The sequence below is a fragment of the Pteronotus mesoamericanus genome, unplaced genomic scaffold (assembly GCF_021234165.1).
Source record: "Pteronotus mesoamericanus isolate MK-2021 breed Mesoamerican mustached bat unplaced genomic scaffold, CSHL_Meso_final contig_657, whole genome shotgun sequence".
NCBI classification, from domain to species: Eukaryota; Metazoa; Chordata; class Mammalia; order Chiroptera; family Mormoopidae; genus Pteronotus; species Pteronotus mesoamericanus.
Genome location: NW_026555229.1, coordinates 21756971 through 21781951, shown reverse-complemented (window position 1 = coordinate 21781951; position 24981 = coordinate 21756971). Strand labels below are relative to the sequence as shown.

At 56.4% G+C, this 24981-nt stretch overlaps 1 protein-coding gene across 1 annotated transcript in view; it reads left to right on the top strand.

The window, feature by feature from the left end:
• EEF1AKMT2 (EEF1A lysine methyltransferase 2) overlaps positions 1-24981 on the top strand; it is a 61423-nt gene that overhangs the window by 26625 nt on the left and 9817 nt on the right. The gene's annotated exons all lie outside the window — the stretch shown is intronic.

Sequence of the window (24981 nt, the reverse complement as noted above, 5' to 3'; positions counted from 1 at the left end):
CAAAGAAGCGTATTTTGCTAACTTGTTTTCAGTAGCCAATCTCTTTGAAAATGCTTCAGGTGAACTTGGTTATGTCTGTCTTCCCATCATCTATTAGAAGAAATTTTAAAAGATTCTGTTTTAAAGAGATCTTTTCAGATGTAGAAAGGACAGTGTGAAATGTGAATGACTGGCTTTTAATTCAACAGTTGTGACAAAAGCGTGGTGGCTTTTGGGGACTGAATAAAGGAGTCAATACACACACATCTGCATACTGCCGTGGGGTTCAATGTATAACACGTTTGATGTTTGTTTCGCTGACTTTGTTAGTCTAAAAGGAATGTGTTATTCTCAGAGACAAACTGGTTTATCACTTTTTAATGGTGGGCTCTTTTAAAACCACAGGTGCAGATAGATTCGATGGGAAAAACTGAACAGCTTTGTCTGGTCTTACTCAAACGTCAAAGCTTAGTTTGACTATCACATTTATCTTGTTCTAAAGGCGCAAAAATAAAACACCCACTAACTACCTAGGCTACTTCTTAGTGCATATCAAATCCCAGCCTTTACCCTCCTCTGCACAAATGTGCTTAGGTGGATACTTTTATTAGCTTGTTGATACAAGTTATAGTTGATCACACCCTTTCTTAATAAAATACACCCTTTTTGTCTCCTGTTGCTTAAGAGCTTTAAACTTGGAAGGAGGGAGCTCTCTGCGGAGAGGGATACTGTGTAAGGCTCCCAGGCAGCTTCGGGTAGGCTGTGACGGGAGGCCGTGCGCACGGGCGTCCCTCCTTTTGGTGGTCGTGCTTAGAGGGCAGCGAGGGGCGCCAGCTCTGGTGGGTACTCCCCCGGGTTTCCTACAGTGGAGCGAGACGGTGTGTGATCCCCGCATCTTATATTTCCCAGGGTATTCCGTGGTTTAACCAGATTAGTATTGGTCAATTATAATGGAAAAGTCACAAGTGTTCATTTTTGGATTACTTACGGATTTATTCCTAAATTGGCCTATGAATTGGTGTTTAGGTGTCTGGTTGTGCTGTAAATCTGGTTTTGATTTGGTTTTGACTTCCTAGGATTGAACAAAGGTAGAAGTTTACTGCGTCCTCCACCCTGCCCCCAATTGCTGCTTATGGTACCTTAAACCTGGAGTTCAACTGAGTTTATATTTACTCTTCTGAATTAAGCAAAACTCTGACACACAAACCTTTTGGATAGGATTTTTATAATAAAGAATTATATTAATAGTATAGCCCTAAAAAGTGGAAGTGTTTTATATCTATGGAGCTTACTACATAACGTGGGAAGAGCTGTATAATATGGAAGGTTAAGTGACACAGGCCTTAATGTATATATTTTTAGCCTTTGGAGATTCAGATGAAGTACATGAGAAATAGCTATTCATTGGTTAGCAGCACAATTCCATAAGCAGGTATTTTGGTGCTGTACACGCTCAATAAAGTCTCCGAGCCAGAAGAAAAGCTACTTTACGTTGGAAAGGAGGCTTTTCAGCAGAGGAGCTTGCCGTAACCAAAGTCCCGAGAGTTTTGTGAGACTAAAATCGCCCTGAAAGCAGCAAGAATAATGGTTGCAATAATTGTTTCCAGGCTTGGGACCCCTGCATTTTGTTTTTCAGGTTGACCTGATGAACTGGTAATTGCGGGAATAAACTGAATGTTTGCCAGCAGGAGTCACTCTAGGCCTCGTAATAAAAAGTAAATTAAACTATACTCTTAGAGCTCTCCAAGGCCGAGGTGACACTGTGATAATGATAAGATGGCACTGGGGAAGCGTGGCAGCACTACCAAGTTATCCCCGGTGCCTTGCTTTGTTCAGCCTGGGGAGACGTGGTTTTCTCCTCTCAAAATCGGCCCTTTTCAAAGCGACGTTTATGGGTAAGGATGTCTAAGGATGTCGCTATCTCAGTGTTTCGCATATTCGCACATTTTGGTTTTCTTAGGATTCTGTCCCACATCATCTATGTGAGTGAATAGACACCTCCTTCTCATTCGCTGTCCATCCTAATCCTGGAGCAGAAACCGCTGGAGTGAGCTGTAGTGTGAAAGGAGATGTTAGCGCACGGGTTTCTGAAAAAGAATGGGTCCAGTGTGATGAGAAACTGAAATATTTCAGCAGTAGCCATGAAATATAATAGTTTCCCAAGTGCACACAAGCTCAAAAAGTTAATTGTTCATTTATGTTTGATACTGGGATTGAAACGTTGGATTAAAACCAATTAAATGTTCCTAGAAGCAACAGAAAAAGTTTCCTGATTTATGAATAGAACCATTCAAATGGCGCAGACACAATCCATGTAAAGTAATGAGGTGTTTTGTTTTTTTGGCAAAGGAGAACACAAAACAGGCATAGGGAGTTCTTTTTAAAAACCTTCTCTTTAAAAATCTCCTTTTGGATGCAAGGTCAATAAAAATAACATACACCAATAGGCAGGAGTGATGGGAAATCTAGGGCTTCGCTTCACAGGGAAAACAATCCCCTCCCCCAGGTGAGCCGCACAATGAAAATACTCTGCGTATTCTATCAGGGTTACATTCCTGAACTTAAGTCAACATCCTAAGTTACAGAACTAAACATGCTCTGCCTCTGCTTAGCAACCACAAATCCTTCCTTCACGAGTTGCATATATTTGGGATGTGGCTTCTGAAGTACACATTCCTTTATTTCGATCAACGCCCGGAGTTAGGAAACTGGCGCTTTATTTTCCCAGAGTGTGACAACACTAACACGACCCCCCTCCCCTGCCGCCCAGCGCGCCGCTGAAATGATCGTTTCTTTAAAACCTCAAAAACCCAACAACCCGGAAGCTGGACGTCTGAAGTCCACGCGGCCCAGGGTTTTAGTCCCGGCTCGTGCAGGGGGCGGGGGAGGACGCCCGCGGGGCTCCTGGCCCCGGGCCCGGGCAGCCGCGGGGGCCGCCGCGGCGGCGCGGCGCGGTCCTGGCCCGAGCCCGGGCCCGGGGCCACTTCCCGCTTCCCGGGCCCTCGCAGGCGCGAGCTCGGTGAGCGGCGCGCGGCTCAGCTCGCAGGACGCCCTCTAGCCCCGCCGGCGGCGCGCCGCGACCCCCCCACTCCCCGCCCACCGGCGGCTGCGCGCACTGCACACTCGCCCGCCGCCGCCGCACGCCGCCCGGCTCTTGCACGCCGCCGCGCCGAGCGCCCGGGCCCGCGACGCCGCCCGCACAGCGCCGGTCTCAGCGACACGCAGCCGCGGTCGGGCGGCCCCGCGGCGGCGGCGGGCGCGGCGGGCGCTGGCGGCCTGGCCGGGGCCGGTTAAAGGGACGAGTTGCAAACAGTTCAGGAAGTGACAAGTCGATTTCCTCCTCCCTGGGAGCCGCTCGGTACAAAGCGCTCGGCGCCGGCTGGAGAGCGTGCGCGCGGCGGACGTGCGGCGGGCAGCTCGGACGACTTGGCGAGCGCCGGCGGCGGCTGCGCGGGGCCCGCGACCGGAGCGTCCCGCCGCGCACTGTAAGCGACCCCCGGGGCGGCGGTGGCGGCCAGGGTGGGGGCGGGGGCTGGTCCAGAGCGGAGGACCCTGCCGTGTGCGCCCCAGCACCAGCTGGGGGGAGCCTTGCTCGCGTGTGTGCTTGGCTTGCTTGTTTTTATTTTTATTATTTTTTATTTTTATGCTGTTGGTTTCCTTTTTTCCTCGTTTCGCTTTGGGGCGGGTGGTTTCTCGGGGTGCTGAGTCTCTCCCCTGGTGCAGGCGTAAGACTTGTCAGAGCGCAGCCAGGGGAGCGAGCCAGCCCGGCCCCTGCGGAAAAGTCTGTGCTTCCCGGGGCGGGCGCGGGGACGGCTGCGCCCGGGGGGTTGTCCCCCTCTCCGCGTCTCAACTTGAGCCCTGGCTCGCAGCAGCGGGGAAGACGCCCGAGCCCCAGGACCCGGGCGGTCCCGCTCGCCCCGAACTTCCCGCATCGTTTGCAGACAACTCTTTTGTTCGCGGAAGTTTTCGCCTGCCACCCCCGGGATTCGGGCGTGCAGCGGCGGGCTCCGCGGCTGCTGGACCGGCCGGGGCGGTCACGTTGCCGGTGAGGAGGGTGTTCTGCCCCGGGGGGCGAAGTTCGTGGGATGGCCTCCAAGGGGGCCTGCAGAGTGAGGGGCATCGGCGTGGCTTTTGCACATGGCGAGAAGGGCCGTCCGGCACGGGCACACCGGTCGAGTCACATTTTTGCCAGTCCTTGATTTGCAAACCCGTGGGAGTCCGCTTCCCCTCTCGGGGTTTCGCTGGCGGGGCGGGGCGGCGGAGGTGGGGACACCCAAAGTCCGGGGAGGGCCCTCGGTTTGCGTTGACCCAAGTGGCTCCTTGTGCACCCCCCCAGCTCCCCACCCCCGCCCGCAGGCTTGCGGAACAATGCTCGTGGCTCGGGACCGGGCAGCGGAGCCCCGGTGAGTGGCGCTAGCCGCCTTGCTCGAGTCCTTCGCCCCCGGACGCCCCCTGAAGCCGGGCTGTCTCCATCTGACCGCCCGGCTTCGTTAACACGTACTGTACTTCGAACGATGGTGAACAAAGAACAGCTCTTTGCAGCATTTGATGAATGGGATTCTGCCTCCTATAGGCCACACTCCGAGTCTTCCATACGTTGTAGGCTCCGGACTCGGTGTTGGGCCAGTGGCCCCGGGCTGCATTCCGGGCCAGGACCCTGGGCAGGGCATTCGTGCTGCCGCCGCCGCCGCCGCAGCCACCGCCACGGCGCTCGCCTTGGCGGAGCGGGTGCCGGGAGAGCCAGCCTGACGGTTGTTCAGCAGGAACAAATGTTTGTTGAATCGTTGGATGGTGGAGACTAGGGACTGTTTTCTGTTGACTGCTGTAGGAGTTGGAATGGCATTGTTTATTGGCCTGGGAAGCCAGGCAAGCGTCTTGTGCTGCTTACAACATATTAGCCGACTTCCAAATGACACACAAGCATATGTGTTCCCAGCAGTTCCCACGGGCTGGGAGGGGGGATCCCTCCTTGCTCCACATTCTGGACTCCAGGTTAAAAGATGTGACCCGGTTCGAGGACTTGGGAAGGAATGGTTAGTAGTCTGGGTGAAATTCACTGCTCCTGACTTGGCCAGGTTTTGGTTTCATTTTAATTTATCCACTTAACAGTAACTTATCTCAGTTACAGTTTTGATACTGAGTTGCAGATCTGTAGGTTTTTATCCTTCCTCTTAGCTGCAGACTACTAGATAAACAAAACAGCTACTTGTCCTGGTCACTAGGCCCCTGTTGGTAGGGGGAGGTTTGGCTCCTGAGTCCAGGATTTGAAGCCCTTGACCCCGTGTCTGCCCTTGGTGAGGGTCTGGATGCTGCCAGTCACCCTGCAGACCCAGGAGGGGGCTGACCCAGCTCCCAGTCTGGAAAATGAAGGAGAGGCTTGGGGCAGGTTTGTGGTTTTCTCCCCAGTGCCCCACGGAAGAACAAGATGGTTTTCAGAGTGATTCAAATAATGTTGCTGAGGACTTCCTATTTTCCCCTGAGAAGGAGATATTAATATGCAATCATTTTAACGTCAGAGACAAGCGTTAAATAAAAGCCGGCGGGCACCATGGCTGCAGAATGAACTTGAACGTTCTAAGGCTGGCAGGACAAGTAGAGAACGCGCGTTTGCCACTGTTGAATGTTTTTGGTTATTTCTCCCTCCTGTTTTTAGCTTAGGGTATGTCGCATGTGTGTGGCATTTTGGAATTTAGTAAAGTTCTTTTGGGGAGAGCTTTAAGACAACTTCCCTGGTATCCTGGTGGCTACCCTAAATTGACGTTTTATGGGAAGCTCTGTTGTTATTTCTTAGGCTATTTCTGTTCACTCCTTTTAGTCTGCCTGTATTCCCTGTTGCTTTCTCTACCATCTCCTGGCCTCTCCCGCTCTGTGGAAGCTTCGTGGGCCGGGCGTCCTTTAAGTGGGCTCAGGGAGCAGGCGCCTGACGGCAGCTCAGAGAAGGCCTGCTCTCCTCCCCGGCTGCAGGCCGAGAGGGGGGCGCCTAGTGCAAACGCTGGGAGCCGGCAGCAGAGGACGCCGCGGAGCACTCCGGCGCGGCTCTGCGTCGCTTTTTGGAAAAGCACGCCCTCGTCGCCCTCCGCTTGGTGCTGGGGGCCCTGGAGACTGAGGGCCAGACCCACCCGCCCGTCAGGTGGTTCCTGGGTGTTTGATCCGGGCAGTGAGACTTTTTTGAATTTCATACTGTATGGAAAACTTTGTGTTCTTGCCCTTAAAAAAAAAAAAAAAAAACCTGAAATAAGCAAATGCTCCGATCAGCACAACCCCCATCATTACCACCGCCACCACCACACACCCCTCTCTGATGTGTAATAAAAGAAACCTGCAGGCATCGTTTGTTATGTAATATGCTGATAATACAAATTTCGGTCTTAGATGGAAACCAGATGTGGAGGGGCTCTCCTTAATTGATCCAGCCAGGGGGACACTTTAATAGATTAGCCCTTGCAAACCCCAGAGGTGAAGTGGCTTTTTTTTCTTTCTTTCTTTCTGGGTTTTTTTTTTTTTTTTTTTTTTTTGCTTGAGGGGAAAGTCAAACTCAGGCTTTTTCGAGGTTTTTGCCTCTTGGCTTCTGGCTTCGCTGCAGCTGCCCTTTTTGTCAGCGTACTCCCTTGAAAGAGCCGGTTTGCTGCCAGCACGAAAAGCACATGGCCGAGCCAGGCGGGGCTCAGCGCGGTGTCGCCGGCAGGGCAGCGCTCTCCTGGCCCTGTCCCTCCGCCGCTGTGCCCTCCGGCCTCGCGGCCGGGGCGCGGGCCGAGGGGCCTGGGTGCTGCGAGGAATGCCGGCTGTCCTCCCTCGGTATCCCAGGACAAATGCTGTTTCAGCTTGCCCAGTGACTGCACTTTCCAAAATCATTGACTCTCCTTGTCCGGTTAATTTCTGTGTGTGCTTCCTGCCTAACTTTTACGAGGGTTCCTTCTACACGGCTGAGTCACCTTTATTATGGCCCAAGGTCGCGGGCTGCACTGTAATAGCTGACCCCATTAACTGCAGTTCCATTGCGTGCCGGGATGTGAACTTTGGAAACAAACCCAGAGGCTTAGATATGCTGATGTGCCCAGAGACTTGCTTAGAAAAGTTTTGTTTTAGCGCAGTTTACATTAACATGATTAATGACCGCGCCACTGAAAAGTCTATATTCAAAAGCAATTTACCATCCCCTAGGGTTCTTCTTATGGTGAAGTAATTTTCTTTGCCAAACAACTTTGTGTTAAGGTAACTTCTTCTTTGATGTTTAATCCAAACCTCCTGTACACACAGTCTTGGATCAAGGTTGGGGCTTCGAAAATTGCGGGTTGTGGTTTCGGTGGTGCCTGTCGTAACCTTCCCGGACTCGGGTCAGAGGGCACCGGATTCTTGACTCTCGAAAGTTCTCAGAGATCTGAGCAGCAGCAGAGTGAGCGCTGTGCGGGTTAGGAGAGGGGATCGTCCAGGGGAAAGTTGGCTGCAGGGTGTCTTGGAGGAGGGGATGCTAGGGCGCTGGAGTGTAGGACGAGATTTTTTTTCCTCCTGCAGGAACTGGAGATACTTGAGCTTTTTCAAAAAACAGAGACGTCTTTGCTGCAGCCACAGCCGCCGCCGCCTCCTCCTTTTTCCTCTTCTTCTTCTTCTTCTTTTTTTTTTTTTTTTTTTTGTTAAATGTGAGTTGATTGGGAGGGGGAAATGCTGATGGGTGGGTCTGAAAGCAGCCTTAGGAACCCGAGAAAATAAAAACACATTTGAAGGACTCGGGAAGATTTTGCATTTCAAAGGGTCTACCTTGTAGAATTTCACATCACGTCAGGGGTTATGGAGAAGTGTGACAGGCACCCCCGCTCCTTTCAGGGCTCTCCTCCTCTCCTGCTGTGGGGGCCGCCGCGGGCCGGCCTCTCGCAGGGGGGATGGGGCGGCCCGTCCGGGCTGGGCAGGGACATCGCAAGAACAGCACCCCTCAGGCACCCGCCCTCCCCAGAGAGACCTTTCCCACTGGGCCGCTCCAAGGAGGCGAAAGCGGATTGTTTTGGTAAACAGTCCATGTGACCCCAGAATGCAGGGCAGGCTGACTTCTGACTTGTGACCGATCTTGCTCTTTTTTTCCTTCTCCCAGGAAACAAAGGAGCAGATTCCGCTGCCCAGGGGTAATGTGGTTCCCAGGTCCCCAAGATTCAGGATCATGACAAGTTAGGTGCTGCAGGATTCAGCAAAAATGGGTGCCAGTCGTTCCGAGAATAACGGTAGGGCCCACTGGTCCTTGAAGGCCTACGCAGAGCCCAAGGGCTTGGCACACACTCTGTAATTCTCAAAGCAACCCCGCAGTTACAGCTGAAGAAACCGAGGCTCGGAGAGGCCAAGTAACTGGCCCGGGGCCGCACAGCTGGAGGGCCGCGAAGCAAGTGCTCTGTCTGGGTCTACCTGGCTTGGCATACACTGTGCTATCGTTGGTGTGTTCCTAAGGCAGAGGCATGGGTTCTGTTTTATCTCAAAGCCTAAATTTTGTTTAGTCTTGTTAACACCACAGAGAAACTTGGTTTTAACTGCCTCTTTCCCTTGTCCCCCTCCCTTTCCTAAAGTGTTTTCTTTTTTGAAGGGCTGATCAGATTCTGCATCTACCACAGGGCCAAAGGCAGTGTTTCCACTGGGAAGACTGACATGTTTTTGCTTCATCCTTACAAAAGACAGATTCACAAGAAAATAGAATTATTCCCAGTGACCTTCTCGGGGAGACTGGAAATGAATCTGGTAGCCCACTAGGAGCATCGCCGTTTATTCAGATTCCGTTTTCCATGCAAAGGGATTGTTAGAAAGGAGTTCGGCATTTCGTTGTTTGCATTTGTAATTCAGATGCCTCAAAGTAAATCATTTTGTGGTGCTTGCCACCCCAGGTTTGTACAGTGTCCCATGTTGTTTACATTCCTAAAGTAAGCAAGTAACTAAACATAATCGTACGGCCTCCAGCAGGTGGGGACGCGGTACACCCCAGGCAGGGCCGGGCAGCGTCCCTGCATCCTGTCGCAGACAGACGGCTCTTCGCAGGTCGTTGCTGGTGTGGGCGTGGGGTCTGGTGAGGATGCCCATCTGCGGCACGCCTGCCCAGCCGGCCCTGCAGCCCTTTCTGTCCCTAAACAGTGTTGTGGGCGGGGCTGCCCCCCAGCCCCAGCTGTGCACTGAGTTTCTAGAACCTAGCGCAGTGGTTCTCAACATTGGCTGCACACCGGGATCGCCTAGGGGAGGTTAAAAAAACCCGGATGCCCAGGCAGCATCCAGGACCCATTGCATTAGATCAATCAAGAGGAGAGGTGGGACTCGGCATTGGTATATATTTTTAAAAGATTTTATTTACTTTTAGACAGGGGGAAGGGAAGTAGAATGAGAGGAAGAGAAACATCAATGTGTGGTTGCCTCTTGGGCACACCCCACCCCGGGGACCTGGCCCGCAACCCAGGCATGTGCCCTGACTGGGAATCGAACTGGCGACCCTTTGGTTCTCAGGCTGGCGCTCAATCCACTGAACCACACCGGCCAGGGCATAGCATTGGTATTTGTAAAGCTTCAGAGGTGATTCACTTGTGCATCTGAGACTGAGGAGCAAGGGCTGGAGTAGACCGTCCCCCCACCTCGCTTCCCTTGGTGGTGGCGGGGGAAGAGGTAGGGACCTTTCTGTTCAGGAGTGGAATGGACCTGCTGGAACTTTCCACTGCTACATCTCAGTGAAGGAGGATCTGAAAGGTGCCCACCCCGGGGTGAAGTGCCTGCTGTTGACCTCATCCAGGTAGCTCCTGTTTCTGCCGGGCCAGGTCTTGGGCACGCCCGCCTGTGCAGGACTTGGTACAGCCGTGAGTTTTATTCAGCCTGTTGCAGCTGTGGAGCAGGCCCTGTGTCCCCACCATCCTGCCCCTCTGTCTAGTTTCTCACCCCTTCTGGAATGTGTCATGTGGTATCCCTCTGGTTCAGGGCAGACATTGGTGATCCTCAGTGAGCAGTTGATCCTTTCCACGTCGCTTGGCAGTGCCTGTCATACCATCAGCCACTGTTATACGTGACTGTTCGGGGCCTCTCCTGCCACGGACACACTTGGGATCACACTTCATCGAGTTATGTTTAGGCGACCAGGGGCTATGGAGGACAAGATCTCTAGTCTGCCGACGCAGCCTTCCGGAGGAGAAATCTGACCCGCAAGAGGCGTGTGAACTTTCCCTAGGTCACCTAGCCGGTGCTCAGAGGGACCGGAGCCGCGACGCCTGGGTCCCCGGCTGGCGCGCTATGTTCTCTCCTGAGGGACTTGGAGACCCGCTCTTGGTTCCGAGGCCGGCGGGCTGCAGTGCGGCCCCCCAGGCACGTGGTCACTGTGAGAGACTCCCTCAGCCTTGGTGCAATGGGCCATCATGGCCGACTTGGACAGTCTGTCCCATTTTTTCACCTCCTCCCTGTGCCTGCTCAGCAGGGACCCCTTAGGTTACTGAAAGTGTAGACTCATTCAGTCCCCAGCAGGGGAAACTGAGTCTTGATGAACCGTGCTGAAACCTTGAGCTTTGTGAGGAGGGCTTTGGCCACCTTGGCAAAGGCACGTCCACCTGCTCTCCTGCACGTGGTGCGGTGAGTGGGTAAGGCCCTTTCTCCTCTCCTGGCCTGCGTTTGGGCCTAAGGAGCTGGGGAGAGGAGGGTCCTTTATTTTCTCCCGCCCGCTATTTCTGCATTCATTTAGTGGGCATGGATCGGGGACACCTGCCAGGTGACCCTCCCGGAGCTGGGCACGTCACTTCATTAGTTCATGGAATCCTCAGCACAGCCTCTGGCTGAGGGACTAGCCCTACCTGTTCCTGAAAATGCTACTGCCACTCAGAATTACCCACCCGGGTGACAGGCCAAGCGCGATGTCAGCTCGCTCTGGCCGGTGGCCCCGGTCCTGTGTTCTTTCCTCCACGCCCTGCTTCCTGCTCGTCTAGTACCTGCCCCCATGTGGAGGAGGCATGCTTGCTGCTGGGAGCAGGTCTGGGGGTGGTGCCTGGCTGTGGCTGACTGGGCGCCATGCTGCTCCTTCCAGGAGGGGCTTGGGTGGCCCTGTGGCCAAGGCTGCCATGTGGGCCTGTGGGCTCCCAGAGGGCAGGGCCTGTGGGGCCCTCTGTGCCCCGGCCATCAGCCGTGCCCCGGGTAAGGGAGCCGGTCCCTGCAGTTTCCAGGGCTGCTGCCTGCCCGCCCTGCACCCCGGGGAGGCCACCCTTGTTCTTGACTGCCCCTTGGATGAAGGGCCCTGACGGACAAGGCCCAGCTGGGAGAGGCCTCAGCCACGCCTGGAATTCCCCTTGCTCTGGCGTTCACGTTGGCCGGGGGCCTGGGAGCGGAGGGAGGTTCTGCCTGCTGGTTGTGAGCCGCCTCTGCCGGTTTGGCGGTGAAGAGACAGTCCGCCCTAGCTGGCCGTGTCCGTGTCCTGGGTGAGGAGAGAGCCTGGGGGCAAGGGGGTGTGAATGCAGGAGGGGCCCTCTGGGGCATGGTCCTGGGGCCGGGCCAGGCGCCCCCTCCCGTGAAGCGCCTGGAGCAGTCAGACGGCTGGCCTTCCCCGCTGGAAGGTGGCGGGCACACTGCCGTCCCCTGCTGGCCCTCGTTTGCTGTGCGGGCCTCGCCTTGGGTTTCCTTCCCCCTGGAAGACTGGTCAGGAGCCTGTCTGAGAGGCCCCGGTGAAGGGCACAGGCTTTGTGGGGTGGTGTGCGGTGGAAGGCGGGCAGGAGTGGTGCCGCGAGGTCCAGGCGGGCTCCGTGCCAACAGTGGGAGAGTGCAGAGGAGCTCTGGGCAGAGCATAGGGGCAGCCCGGTCTTCATCATGTAGGGCAAATGCAGCCTTAGGCTCTGGAACCAGGGCCTGGGTTCAAACCCGAGGTCTGCCCTTTGCTGACCAGGTGCCTGCAGGCAGGTGACTGCTTCCCGGCCTGGGCTCCCTTATCTAGACTGTGGCCACGTGGACAGATCAGCCGCTGGGTTTGGGGCACCGAGTGAGACTGTGAGTGGCGACGCTTGGAGTCCAGTGAACAATAGTGATCGTCTGGTGCAGCCTTGTAGCCGGCACGTGGGGTTAGGAGGACAGGCTGGAAGGACAAGGGCAAGGACAGGGTTCGACTGTGCACATGGCCCCAATGGGAGGGGCAGAGCCAGAGGTGACTTAAGTGTGAGCTGGGCTTGGCTGGACGGGTCCAACCGAGGCAGGAAGAGCATTTTGTTACCTGGCGTTCTCCGATGACTCAGGGAGTTCTCGGAGGAAGAATTGAAAGTACGCGTTACAACTTAGTTCGCAACGTGTCTCTGTAAGAGTTAAGCCTGGTGGAATCCTTTATGCTTTCTCTTTAGGAAAAAAAAAAATCTCTGTTTACCAAAAATGATTTAATTTGGGCCTAAACATAGAAAATAAAGTTCATGTCGGTGTCAGGAAGCAGCCTCACAATCATGGCTCTGCTCTCACGGGCTCCTGTGAATGAATCTTGGGAAATCTTTTTTTTTTTTTTAAGATTTTATTTATTTATTTTTAGAGAGAGGAGAAAGGAGGAAGAGAGGAAGAGGAACAGCAACGTGTGATTGCCTCTCGCACGCCCCCTACCAGGGACTTGGCCTGCAACCCAGGCCTGTGCCCTGACAGAGAATTGAACCGGCAACCGTTTGCTTCACAGTCCAGTGCTCAATCCACTGAGCCACGCCAGCCAGGGCCAAATCTCTGGAAATCTTAATGGCCACGTACCTGTCTGCACTGAGAGTGGAGGTTGGTCTCCCGCCTTCTCCGATTCTCCTTAGGTTCTCTGCAGTTGAGGTCTTTGTTTGGTGCCGCCCCCCGTCTCCCGTCGGCAGGCTGCCTGCACCGCTTCGGCCAGCATCCTCTTCGGGCAGGCCTTGTGGTTGCAGCGGGGCGGGACCCCAGCTGCCTTTGGACCCCTTTACCACTGGAACGTAACCAGCAGCCTCTCCAGGGCAGAAGTTCATTTGAGCCTTGGACACGAGCCCCTGACAGGGATGGCAGAGGGCAGGGCTGGCCTCCTCCCCTGGCGTCGCTGGTGTCCTCTTGGCGCAGGCCCTTGGGGGTGTGAAGACTCGGCATCATTTCCTGAGTTCTGGGCGGGGCCCTGACTCCCAACCACAGCTGCCCCTGCCCCTCAGAGGCCAACAGAGCCCCCAGCAGAGGACCCACCACGGTGGCTGGGCTGGGGTCCTGGTACAGACCCTCTTCTTGGGCATCATGAACCTTCGTGACTGAGGGGCTGTCTGAGGAAGGTGCCCTCGGGTCCCAGTGGAGGTGCCTTCACTCTCTGCCTGTTCAGATGTGTCACTGTTGCTCTCTGGCCACAGGACACTCTGCCTGGCTGGTGGGCCCCCAGGCCCAAGTCAAGTCAATCGGGAGCTAGTGGCACCTACTGTGTGCGCCAGGCCCCAAAGGGCTCAGCAATGAGTAAGCAGACTCCTGTCTGTGGGGAGCTCACAGGCTTGTGTCAGGGACAGAGTGCAAGCGTTTCCATTCAGTGCCTACTGTGCGCCAGGCACGGTGTCATAAACGTCACGGAGGTGTGTGCGCCCCGGGTACTGGTGAGGACGCCGTCCTGGGGGCGCCGAAGGGAGGAGGGCAGGGAAGGCTTCCTGAGTCCCAGGCGAGCAGGACTGCAGGTGGCCAAAGTCTGGGGAGCCGGTGTTCCAGACCAGGGAGCGGTGTGTGCAGCGTGGCTGCCTTGGTGGGGCTCTTCGGGGGCTGCAGGAGGGTGACAGTCACCCACACCTGGGCGCCTGGATGAGAAGAGGCCAGTGGGCCAGGAGTGACGCCGGTCAAGGTCAGGGTGGCAGTGGGTGCAAGGTGAAGGAGTCTGCACATACCCCGGAGAGGCTGGGAGCTGGGGAGCCATGTGCTGCTGCCTGCATTTTTGAAGGCTCGTATTTGGGGAGTGGCCGTGCAGAGCTGGGTTGGAGTGGACAACTGGGAAGCCACTGAGCGGCTGAGGAGGGAGGCGGCGAACCGGGGCAGGGCAAGAGTGGACGTGGGTGGCAGTTGGTCGGCCACCAGCTGGATGCTGGTGAGGAAGCGGAGGAGAAGGGGATGTTCTTCCCCAGGGGTCCTCCCTGGGGTCCACGTTCTGGGGATAGTTACTGCCCAAGGAGCAAGTCACTTTGACCTTGAAGTGACCTCCTTGGAGGGAGGGCCACTTCCCGACACATGGAGTTTCCTGGGCCTTCTGCTTGGCCAGATGGATGTGGCCTTTGTTTATTTCCAGTCAGAGCTCTCGCTTTAAAAACCAGGGGCACTTGGGGTTCCCAGGAACTTCCAGAGCCTCTTGCCTCTGTCTGTGCTGGAACCGAAGAACCAAAATGAACAAACCCTTTTGGCGGGGCGTGAACTGAGAAACGCCTGATGCAGTGCACAGCTCCCTTTCTTTCCCCTTAAAAGCACAGCCAGTAACCAAGTTGGTATGATTGGACGGGCGCCTCGGTGCTCCTGGGCTGTCGCGGCGTGTTCTCACCGTGCAGTCCAAGGGCGGGGGACTTGCTGACACAGACACGCCAGAATGTTCTGCCGGGTCACCTGACGCCTGGCACCCGGCACTCCTGCGGCCTCCACACCCTCAGATGCCAACGCGGATTCCAGGCCCGTTGGCTGTGTGGTATGTGCCTCGGGCCCAGCGGGGGCGAGTGAAGGAAAACAATGAGTCTCTGACGGGGGGGAGGTTCGGCAGCCCATCTTTCAGGGGTGTCTTTTGGGGCCCTGTCGAGTTCTGCTCATTAGCGTTGAGTCTTGGGGAGAGAAGGGAGTTCCTTGCAAATGGCCTTCGTTTTGGCCACAAGCCTCCCTGTTCTTCTTACTCTCAGGGAGGTCAGCAAATGCCCTCACCTGGTAGAAAGAAAAGTGCCAGAGGCATCAGGCCTGGCTGAGGCTGAGCAGGCCACAAGGTCACGTGCAGGCTGGAGGGCGGGAGCCCGAGGCTGGGCATCGGGCTGAGACCGCGTGGGGCCCGCCCTGGGCCGCTGAGGGTGTGATGGTCTGCAGGTGAATGGGTTCCAATTTGTCTAAAACAAACAAGCAAACTTGTGTGAGGCTCAGGCACGTCCCGTGGGTGTCACAGGAAAAATTCCAGGACATCACTGCTCCGGGATGCGGCATCGAGCCCTGCCACTCTGCCTTGTCACCATACGGCCAGCAGGGCATCTGCTCTGTCACCTGGACTTCTAGCGTCCCATGTGGCTTTGAAATCATGAAAATGCCTGGCTCCGCTGGTCCCCTGCACTTGAGAGAGCCACCGAGCAGGCTGGTCCTGCCCAATTTCTAGATACATCCCTGGGGTCTGGGGGAGACCAGGTGGTGTACCGTGTGGAAGGCAGCGAGTGGCGTGGCCAGTCTTCCGGTGCCCTTGGCCCGCAGGCCGGATTTTCAGCCCCGGCCATGGCAGGAGGAGAGCCTGAGGGCCCGGGGGTGCACTTCCTGTGGGGTTGGCCACCCGCCTCTGATTTGGCCTCGTGGCTGCAGTTAGACCCACATGGTGGTCACAGCCGATGATGTCTTAGGGCCTGGGGGAGAAGAGGGCTTTCTGGGTGCCCTCTTCTCTGCGTGGGGGTGGTCCTGGCGTGCTCTCCTAAGGACACAGGTGAGAAGACCTCATGGCTCTTTCTGCCTGGGTGGGTGGGCCTTATCCTGCATGAGGAAGAGAGAGGTTCTACTCAGTTCCCATTTGAGCTGCGCCTGAGTGTCACTGCTTTGCGGCCCCACCACGGCGGGGGAGGACCGGGGGGATGGGGGGAAGGGGATGTAGCGTTTTCGAACTTCGGAGGCCCTGTGGGGACTTGGTGCTGTGGAGGGCAGCAGCGAGATTTTCATTTGGGCCCATAGCGCTGAACCTCAGCTGGCCCTGCACGGTGAAGGGGACCCAGCTTGTGAGGTGTCCCCACGGCATGCTGGTGATCGACCGCCTCAGGTGACCACAGTCTGTGGTCACTGAAGGTAACAGAGGCTCCAGAAAGGTGAATGGAACGGGAACCAGGAGAGAATAGCATCGTAGAGTCCTCAAGAGACTGTCCACTTGGTTTTCTTTGATGGTTTCCTTATAGAGGAGCGAGACTTTTACCGTACCTGCTGGGACCCTGAACCCAGACAGGCGGCAGAATGCAGGGTGGGCTGATGGCAGTTGGAAAATCCCCAGGAAGAGAGGCTGGGTCCTGGAACCCGGAAATGGGAGCCCTGCATTCTGGTCCTGCCACTCATGCATTTGACTTGGAACCAGCCACTTACTTTCTCTGTGGACTGAAACTAATAGTGCCTACCTCACTGGGGAGGAAGGCGGAAATAGCGTATTGTAAGTCAGAGAACTCAGGACATTCCCGTTTCCCTGCAAGTCCTTTTGGAATGCCCGCTCTGTGCTGCCTTCGTACTAACTGTGTTCCACGGTGCAGGCTTCTTCTTTAATTCTTAAAGCCATCTTGAGAAGTGGATACTGTGATTAGTCCCTTTTTATAGATAAGAAGTTGAGGTTCAGGATGATAAACATGCCCAAGGTCATCCAGCTGGTGGGTAGGGGTTGGCAAACTCAGGCCGAAGTTTGGCCTGCTGCCTGATTTGTGCAAATAAAGTTTTATTGGCACGCAGCCATGTCCATTTGTGTGCATAGCGCCTGTGGCCACCTTCACGCCACCACAGCAGAGCTGAGCAGTGGACGGAGACCACGTGGCCCACAGCACCTGGCCCTGTCCAGAAAACTGCTGGCTCCTCTGTGTGGGTACTCTGTCCCCCACACGTGCTGTCCAGTGTGGAGTGGGGCTGAACCGCCTCTCTTGTCTTGCTTGGTTCTGGTCTTCCTCTCTGTGCAGGACAGGCGAGCACGGGTTTGAATTCTGCTCATCGGGCCTGGCCCGCTCCTGCTCTTGGGAACGGCTGGGCATGTCTGTGTTGGGTTCACGTGGGCGCAGTCTGCACGGAGCTCAGCTGAAACAGGGCCCCACTCCCTATACAATCAGCAAGAAAACATTTATAAAATGCAGGAATAAGAAACCATCTGTTCCAAAGCCTGCCTGGGCCCCCATCGCGGGCCGGGTGCCTCTGGCCGGGCATTCAGGCACATTGTTGTCATGGCCTGCGGGCAGAGAAGCAGGTTGCTCTGTGGGTTGACATTTAAGAAAACCCACTTCATTGCGCTTTCCCTTTGAATGTGTTGTTATGGTACAAGAAGTCTTCGTCTGTCCCGGGCTGTTTTGAAATAAAAGGCAGGAAACCCCCCTCTCATTTCTGTATCTCGCATAGAAGTCATCAAAACAGAATCCTGTGTTCTGTGCAGGAGTTGTGATTCAGGAAGCAGCTGTTCTGTTCACGATGACCTGACCGAAGCCAGCCATCTGTAGGCGTCAGGGATCCAGAATCATCTGTTCCATCTGCTGGGCTTACTTGCATTTGTTTAAAGCATTTGGCAGGGAAACGTTTTCCTTCCCCAGGCCCACGTTGTGGGAGAGGCCAGAGGGGGCTCTCCGGGTGAGGACAGGGCAGACCCCGGCCCCCTCTGCTGCCGACGCTGCCGGGCAGGGAAACGAACCAGGCCTGCTCCCTCTCTGAGGACGTGCGCGGGGAGGCTGGCCTCCCCGCCGCCCCGCGTTGGGCACTGGGAGTTTTAAGGCAGAGCTGTGGTATGCTCAGGGTCTGAGACACTCTGCCCCTTCTAGTCCTGTCGAGGCCTTTAGCTAACTCAGCGTGAGCCGGCAGTGATGCTGGCGGCTTTGCGTGACTGAGAGGGGCCTAGGCCTGGCGAGCCCGCGGGCCTCTTTGGGTCGAGATGAAAATGTAGTTCATCCAGGCAATTTCAGAGCTTTGAATGGTCAGAGCTTTTTCAGGCCTCCGCGAGACCAGAGGACGCACACGCGTGGTCTGGGGCCTGATGCGGTCCTCCCACGTGACTTGTTTGGCTCCTGTGATGCTTTAGGAAGTTTGCATTTGTGGACCACATTTAAAAATTGGGGAACTGTAGACAGAAGCCTGGGTTTGCAGCTTCTCTTGCCAAGTCAGAAGATTTTTAATACTATTTGGGCCCCACAAGAGGACAGCGTTAGCCGCAGCTGAGTAGCTCTCCGGCCTGTGGTCTCTGGGGCCGTCACGTCCCACGCAGAGCTCGCTCACTCGTGTTCCCTGCGCAGCTCAGGAAGGCATTTGAACTCGAGATCCTGGAGGGGACAAGACATTCAGAAGACAGGTTTGTATTTTCTGGCTCTCCCGGTGACACGGTGCCGGGTGAGCAGTGGTGAAGACATCCTGCCGCTCCCCCAGTAACCAGTGTGTCCCTTGACTCTTGGGAGCAGGTGTCAGCCCAGGGCCCCTTCCACCCGATGCCGAGTGCCCCGGGGTCCTTCTGTGCCCCCTCCTGCCCGCCCATACAGTCACTCAGGTGCCTCGCTCAGTTTAATCTTCTTGGACCAAAGGTGCCTCCATGATTTTAACAGACACTGCAGGATTTTTTTTTTTTAAACAAAGATTTAATCTTTAAATTGTCTTGACAGGCATTCGAGCTGCCACGTAGCCAGCAGATAATGTCTGCGGGTCGTAGAAAGAATAATTTCTTAGTGTAAATGAAAACACACTTCTAAGAGTCATCTGGCTTATTCTTTCAGACAGACACAAATGAAGCAAGTGGAGGAGGTAAAAGAAAAAGGTTCTCCAAATGACAGCTTACGCTTTTTCCAAGAATTGAGTTTTTCTCTTCATATTCCGTCAGATACTTAACATTTGTTACCCCTTACATTTGCCTCTTTCGCTCAACCCCATTTTCCCTCCTTTTGGGACAAATACTTTACAAACATTTTTATTTTCTGCTGATTCTCGCACACGTTTCCTTACATAGTCAACCTTGGGGGCTCTTAGTGTCATTCTCGGTTATTTGCTGACTTTGAGTTATTTGCTGACTTTGAGAAATGTGGGCCCTAAGCGCCCCGCCCCCCCTCACCGCCCGAGAGCTCTTCCCTGGTTGGCAGCAGAACGAGGCATCCCTGCCTGCCCCTTCCTCTGCTGGCCAGCCCCCTCTGTGCCGGATGTGGGGGTGGGTGTGGTTCTGACCCCGATTCTGCTGGGCCGAGATGGCTGAGGAGGGTCCCAAGGTCCAGCCTGGGCTCGTGCACTTGAGTGCATCCCAGGGACTGTGGAGCACCCCTTCAGGACCAGCACTGGGTCATCTTGATCTAGATCCCAAGTCCCAGCCCAGAGGGGGTGCTGAGGGCAGGGCCAGGGCCTCCCACCCCTCACTGACCTTCCGGCCTTTGGCGGGAGACTCAGCCGTGATGGGCCCCGGTTTTTCGTCTGCAGAACTGTCCTCCCAGTTCCTAGCGTTCTGGGTACCAAACCCACGAACTCATCAGCTTTCAAACGTCCGGAGGCACCAGCCTCCCGGAGGGCTTGTTACCACTCTGCTTCTTGGCCCCCGCGCCTCGGGTTTCTGAATCCATCTCGGGTTGGGTGGAAACTGCACGTCTGACAAGTTCCTGGGGGAAGCTGCTGCTGCTGTGGGTTTCGGGACTGCACTTGGAGAACCACTGCACTGAAACCACATCGTCGCCACAGGTGCTGAGGAGGGGAGTGTCCTGGGCAGGTCCCCTCTGGGCCTGCCCTGCGTGTGAGCCTGACCCCCTGCTGTGCAGAGGGGCACCCAAAGCTTGGCATCTCGTTTTCTGGGAAACTGGACCCTCGATGTCCAAAGATGTTCCTTTTTCCGGTTACTGAGGACTGAATGTGTGTGTCCTTCCCAAATCAGTGTGCTGAAGCCTCGTGCCCAAGGCGATGGCATTGGCAGGCGGGGCCTTCGGGAGGTGACGAGGTCATGAGGGTGGAGCCCTCACAAGTGGGATGAGAGCCGTTACGAAAGGGGTGAGAGAGCCCTGAGCCCTTCTCCCGATGAGGGCGCAATGGGAAGCTGACCACCCCAACCCGAGCTGCAGGCACCATGACCGTGGACTTCCCAGTGACCAGAACTGAGAGGGGTACCTGCTTGCTTGGGCACCCCGAGGTGACAGTACGTCGTTACAGCAGCCCGAGCAGACACAGACAGTCACCCTTTTTCTGGAAGCTCTTTGGCTTCATTCTCTCTTGGTAACAGTGCGGGACACCGAGGCCCAGAGCCTGGAAGCGCTGTGCCTGAGCCCCCGCCGAGGCCGCGGGTGGCGGAGTGGCCAGACAGTGGCAGTGGGCCGCCTGCCGAGACGGGGTGGTTCTTATTTTTTTCAGTTGTCCAGAGTGAATCTGAAACGCCTGCCTGTCTCGCGTCCTTAGCTTGGGGTGGGCGAGCGGGCCGGTGCTGGGCAGTCACGCATTCTGCGTCGCTGTGCCGTTTTGCTTTGTCGAGGAGCGTCCCTCCTTCCACTGCAGCTCCGTGAAAACGGGGATAATAAAGCAGTCATGGCTTTGAATGAAGCGTCTCTGTGATTCTTCTGGCCCCTTCTTGGTGCCTGGTCCCCGGCCCTTGTGCCTTTGTGCTCTCATGGCCACACCAGCTCGTGGGGAGCGCGTGCTGAGCACATGCCTTGGTCTCATACTTGTAGCTCGGGAGTCCGGAACGATCGTGACATTCTCGTGTGGGGCTGTGTGTGGCCACGCCCCCTTCCCAAGAGAGAACACAATTATCGTATTGTCGGCGAGCGGCCCGGGCTGGCTGCATGGGTCAGAGCAGGGCTGTTGGTGTCCAGGAGAGAGAAATAACTACTGTGCAGTTTTCTAGCTTCACGCTGCTGTTGTGGGAGAGGGGAGGTTTGGGTCCCCCTGCCAGGGTCCCCTGGGTCACCCGATGTGGATCAACCAAGGAAGCCACCAGCCTGAGAGCTGCGTGGGTCAGCTTGCTTGCGTGCTGTCCTTGCTACAAAGAGGGAGAGGACAGGTCTGGTGCAGGGGCCCCTGAGAGCGGGGGGAGCGGAGCGAGGAGGGGGCTGGGCAGGGAGGCAGGGCAGTCTGAGGCTACCCTTCGTGGCAGGGCCCCCACCTTCTGGGACTTGGGAGTGGTGCTGGCCTTAGCCGGACATGTGCCCATTGGGGTGACATGGGGCTCCTTCAATCCTAAGCCAGGAAGGGCCCCCAGCTTGTTGGGTGCAGACACGGCACTTCTTGAGATACCCTCTCTCTGTCTCTGTCTGTCGAACTCCTACCTGTCTATGAAGGCCTGGCTCAGGCCACCGCCTCAGGGACACCTCTCCAGACCCATACTTCCGGATGGGGTGACAGCTCACTGTTTTGTCCAGCAGCATTCATTGTATTCTGGCCCCCCGAGGCCGCACGTTGGGCCGGTTGGAACCTTGGTGGCCAGTGTGAACTGCGTCAGGCCACTGCCTTCCTCCTTCAGTGCCTGGTGCAGTGGGCGCAGGGACCGTTGGGCTTGGGATGGGACTCTGGCACCAGGGAACAATAATGGGGAAAGAGAGGCATAGTCCAGGGTGTGCACAGGAATTGCGTGTTCAGCTAAGGTCTCTAGAAAATACCCTTTGTTTGGGAACACATCTGACTTCCCTGGGACCACCCGGCCCCTCGACCACCCATGCTCACTGCGCAGCTTCTCAGGACCTCGGGCCTCCTCCTTGTTCCTGGGGGGAGGGGGGGTGCTGGCCCGCAGGGCTGCTGCCTTTCGGAGGCCCTGGCTGTGGAGGGGCCAGGCTCCTTCCTAGAAGTGGAACCTGGAGAGCAGAGGCCTGGGGAAGGACCTGGGCCGCGGTTTTCCTGGGATCCGGTGTGAGAAGGGCACCCAGGGAGGCTCTGATGAGGATTTGCAGGTTTCCAGGATGTGAGCATGGTCAGATACGGGATTTGGTGTGACCACAGATTCTAGGGGACCCAGACAGCTCCGCGCCCAGCCCTCTGCGGCCTGGGAGGTGCCATGCTTCAAATTAGTGTTAACAACACCATTTTGATAGCCGTGGAAAACCCCATAAGCAGGAGAGGCTTTGATAGCTTTGGGCACCAGGGAAGTCCAGGTCTGACTTGGTGTGTTTTTATCGTTTAGCAAACATCTGAGCAGCTCTTCGTGCCGGCAGTTGGGGGCTCAGGGGACTAAGGCTGGGTGGGTGCCCCCTGGAAGCTCTCACAGAGGCCACGGGCAGAGAGAGACACACACATTGCTGGTTCATTTCAGGTTTGTGTGATTCGCACTTAGTGGTGGGGGCAAGGCCTTCCTGGAAGAGGTGACACCTCAGCGGCTAACCTGTCTGGAGGCCGAGGAGGCTGTGAGGGCGCAGGGGAAGCCCAGAGGAAGCTCTGGTCCGAGGGACCAGCACGAGTAGAGGCCTGGAGGCACGGAATGGCATGGGCACTTGGGACCATGAGCAGTTTCCTCAGTGTGTGTGTGTGTGTGTGTGTGTGTTTGTGTGCGCACGCGCGCGCGTGCATGCGGTACAGACGCAGTGGTGCAAGGCCCCCCCACCCCACCCCCATTCCGGGCCCCCAGGGACCTCTCCTTGCCTCTCTGGAGGAACTCGTATCATTTTGACTTTCAAAAATTTACATATTTCCTGGCATAGGTCGTACCTTAAATTTCAAAATGTACAAAATGGTATTCCTCGAAGGGTCCCCTCTGGCCTCTGCTGTCAGCTGCCGACTGCCTTGGAAACAACGGATGCCAAGTTCCTTTTGTATCCTTCCAGAGACTTCTGTGTTGTTGCTACGTTATTATTTAGTTTTACCCAGTGGGAGCTGACTGGGTCTGCTGGTCTGGTCTTGGCTTTTCACGTCACCCGAGACTGGAAGGTGGTCTCCTACCGGTTTGTACGGAGCTCTCAGCCTTCTGAAAAGCTGCAGTTGGTCCTCTGCACGGATGTCTGGCCCCTTGGGGATCCTGCGCCTTCTGGAAGGCGCTGAGGTTGCATCCCGTGTCGGCCGGGCCAGAGGTGCATGTTTTTCTGCCCACGAGCAGGACCGTCAGGGCAGGTTAATTCGGCACTGAAGGCTCGTGCAGTTTGAGGGGAGGGGGACCGATGACAGTGGCATGGCACAGAGACATTTGCCCCAGTTAGGTTTTGTGTTCCTGTCTCTAGAGGCTGACGTCTTCCTCTTTGTGGAAGGCAAGTGACTTTTCCGTTGGGTTCTCCTGAGAGTTTTGGGGAGAAACGTTTATTCCTGTGCTGACCCCTCTGCAAAAGGGGACCCACTGTAGCTCAGAGAGAGTGGCTGGCCCTGGGGTGTGCCCACACTGCTCAGGGAGACCGCCTCTCGGGCACCTGTGCCAGACGCTGACCCTCTGCCCCTCACAGTGGTCAGGCAAGGCCGGACTGGGGGCTGGGGAGCTGCCTGCAGACCTGCTTTGCCAGCCCCTGTGGGGGCCTGGGGGGCATGGGTGCTGCCTCCGGCACGCACTGCGCTTCGCTTCACGAGCATCAGGGCTCTCATAAGTGTGTCGTTGCTTTATTAATCATCGATGTGGACAGAGCGTGGGAGGGAGAGGCCCCAGCGTGATGCCAGTGTCCGAACCTTCAAAGGCCCAGGTATGGCGCCCTGGTATCTGCTTTGAGTAGGCGCTCTGCCTCTTGCTGTATTTCATTTTACTTTTTATTTCACTCGTGCATCAGTCTAGTGATTTTCACTTCCTCGGGAGGAGGCCCAGAGCTCACGGAGGTTTCCGCCCTCACCCCTGCCAGCACTGCAGCAGGCGCAGAGCGAGCCTGGCTGGGGGCTCGTGGGATGAGCGAGTGCGGCTCTGTGACCGTGGGCGGTGCCGGACGGTCGGCCACCGCCGCTGTTCACCCAGCGCACCTGAACTTGGGTTTGGTGCCCGGGTGCCGACCTGCCCAGTACCATCAACGTGCATCCATTCTGGTCCCCTTATTCTGTGTGGCCTCTTTAAAAAAAATACAAACTTTATTATTGTTCTTCTAACTTGGGGGGTGTTGACAGTCTGCCTGCTTCCCCGGTCGTACTTCTGTGGAGCTTTGACGGGAGCCTTCCTGCAGACCGGGCCCCGGCTGGCCTGTCACTGGGCTTGGGACGCGTTCCGAGGCCTGGCCGTAGAGGTGTTCGCCGCTGATGGCAGCGCAAACCTGGACCCAGGCCCGGTTCCGATGGGTCCACTGGGGCGGCGGGGGGGGGGGGGGGGTGCTGGCCATGATGACAATAACATGACAACTGCAGCAGCAGCTGGCGCGTTGGACAGTTTACCAGGCACTTCAGGGTGGGTTGTGGACACACAGTGGAGCGAATCTGTTTCTCCTGGAGCCTGGACCGTTCTGGAACACGATCTGTTCTCCTCGGGAGGTCCAGTTAACACTCTCAAGGCCCTTCTAGGCTCCCTCGGAGCCGCCGTGATACCCACAGAAGGCTCTGGAAGCGTTCAGCAGGGCCCCTAGGTACCTTTCCTTGAAGCTGGTGAGTCTGGTTGGCCGTGTCATTTCCTCTTTAAGCCCCAAGGTCTTTGCTCGGAGCTTTGGAGGCCAGGGTGTCACATCCAGAGCGCTTAGAAGGAAGTGGAGACGTCTGCAAATGAGGTGCCACTCCCTCCCCCCCGCTGCCTCGCCCTGCCAAAAAGCAAAAAAGGAGCTCGAGGCTCACGGAGCAGCTGCTCCCCCAAGCTGCTTCTGTCGATTCCGAGGCCAGACCTCAGTGATTCCGAGCAGAGCGTGGGGCTTTGCTTTGAGGGAGAACCCTGGGGAAGCCCCTCCGACGGAACCTCTTTATCCGGCCAGAGAGCCCACGGCCTTGTGCTGTTTCTGCAGACAGATGGCCGTTGTCGGAGGGGCTGCGGCTCCCCTCCGCAGCGCTGCGCCCGTGGCCAGAGGGAACTGAGTCGAGTCGGTCCCGCCCTTCAGGCCCCGGAAGGTACAGGGAGATGGCTTTGGGGATTTAACTGAGAGGTGCCGGGGAGTTCAGGTGTACCTGTCGTTGGGACAGCCCTGTCAGGCAGCCCGGTCTCCCTTTGCGCAGAGTTTGGTTTTGGCAGATGACGGTGTTCCCAAACACGGGGTGGAGCCTGCGGCGGGACCGGGGCGGAGGCAAAGGGTGGCGGGCTTCTCGCCGGCCGGCTAGCCCGCCTGGCTGCCTGCTACCCCTGACCCTGTACGGGGGATCAGGGTCTTGTTCGGCTCA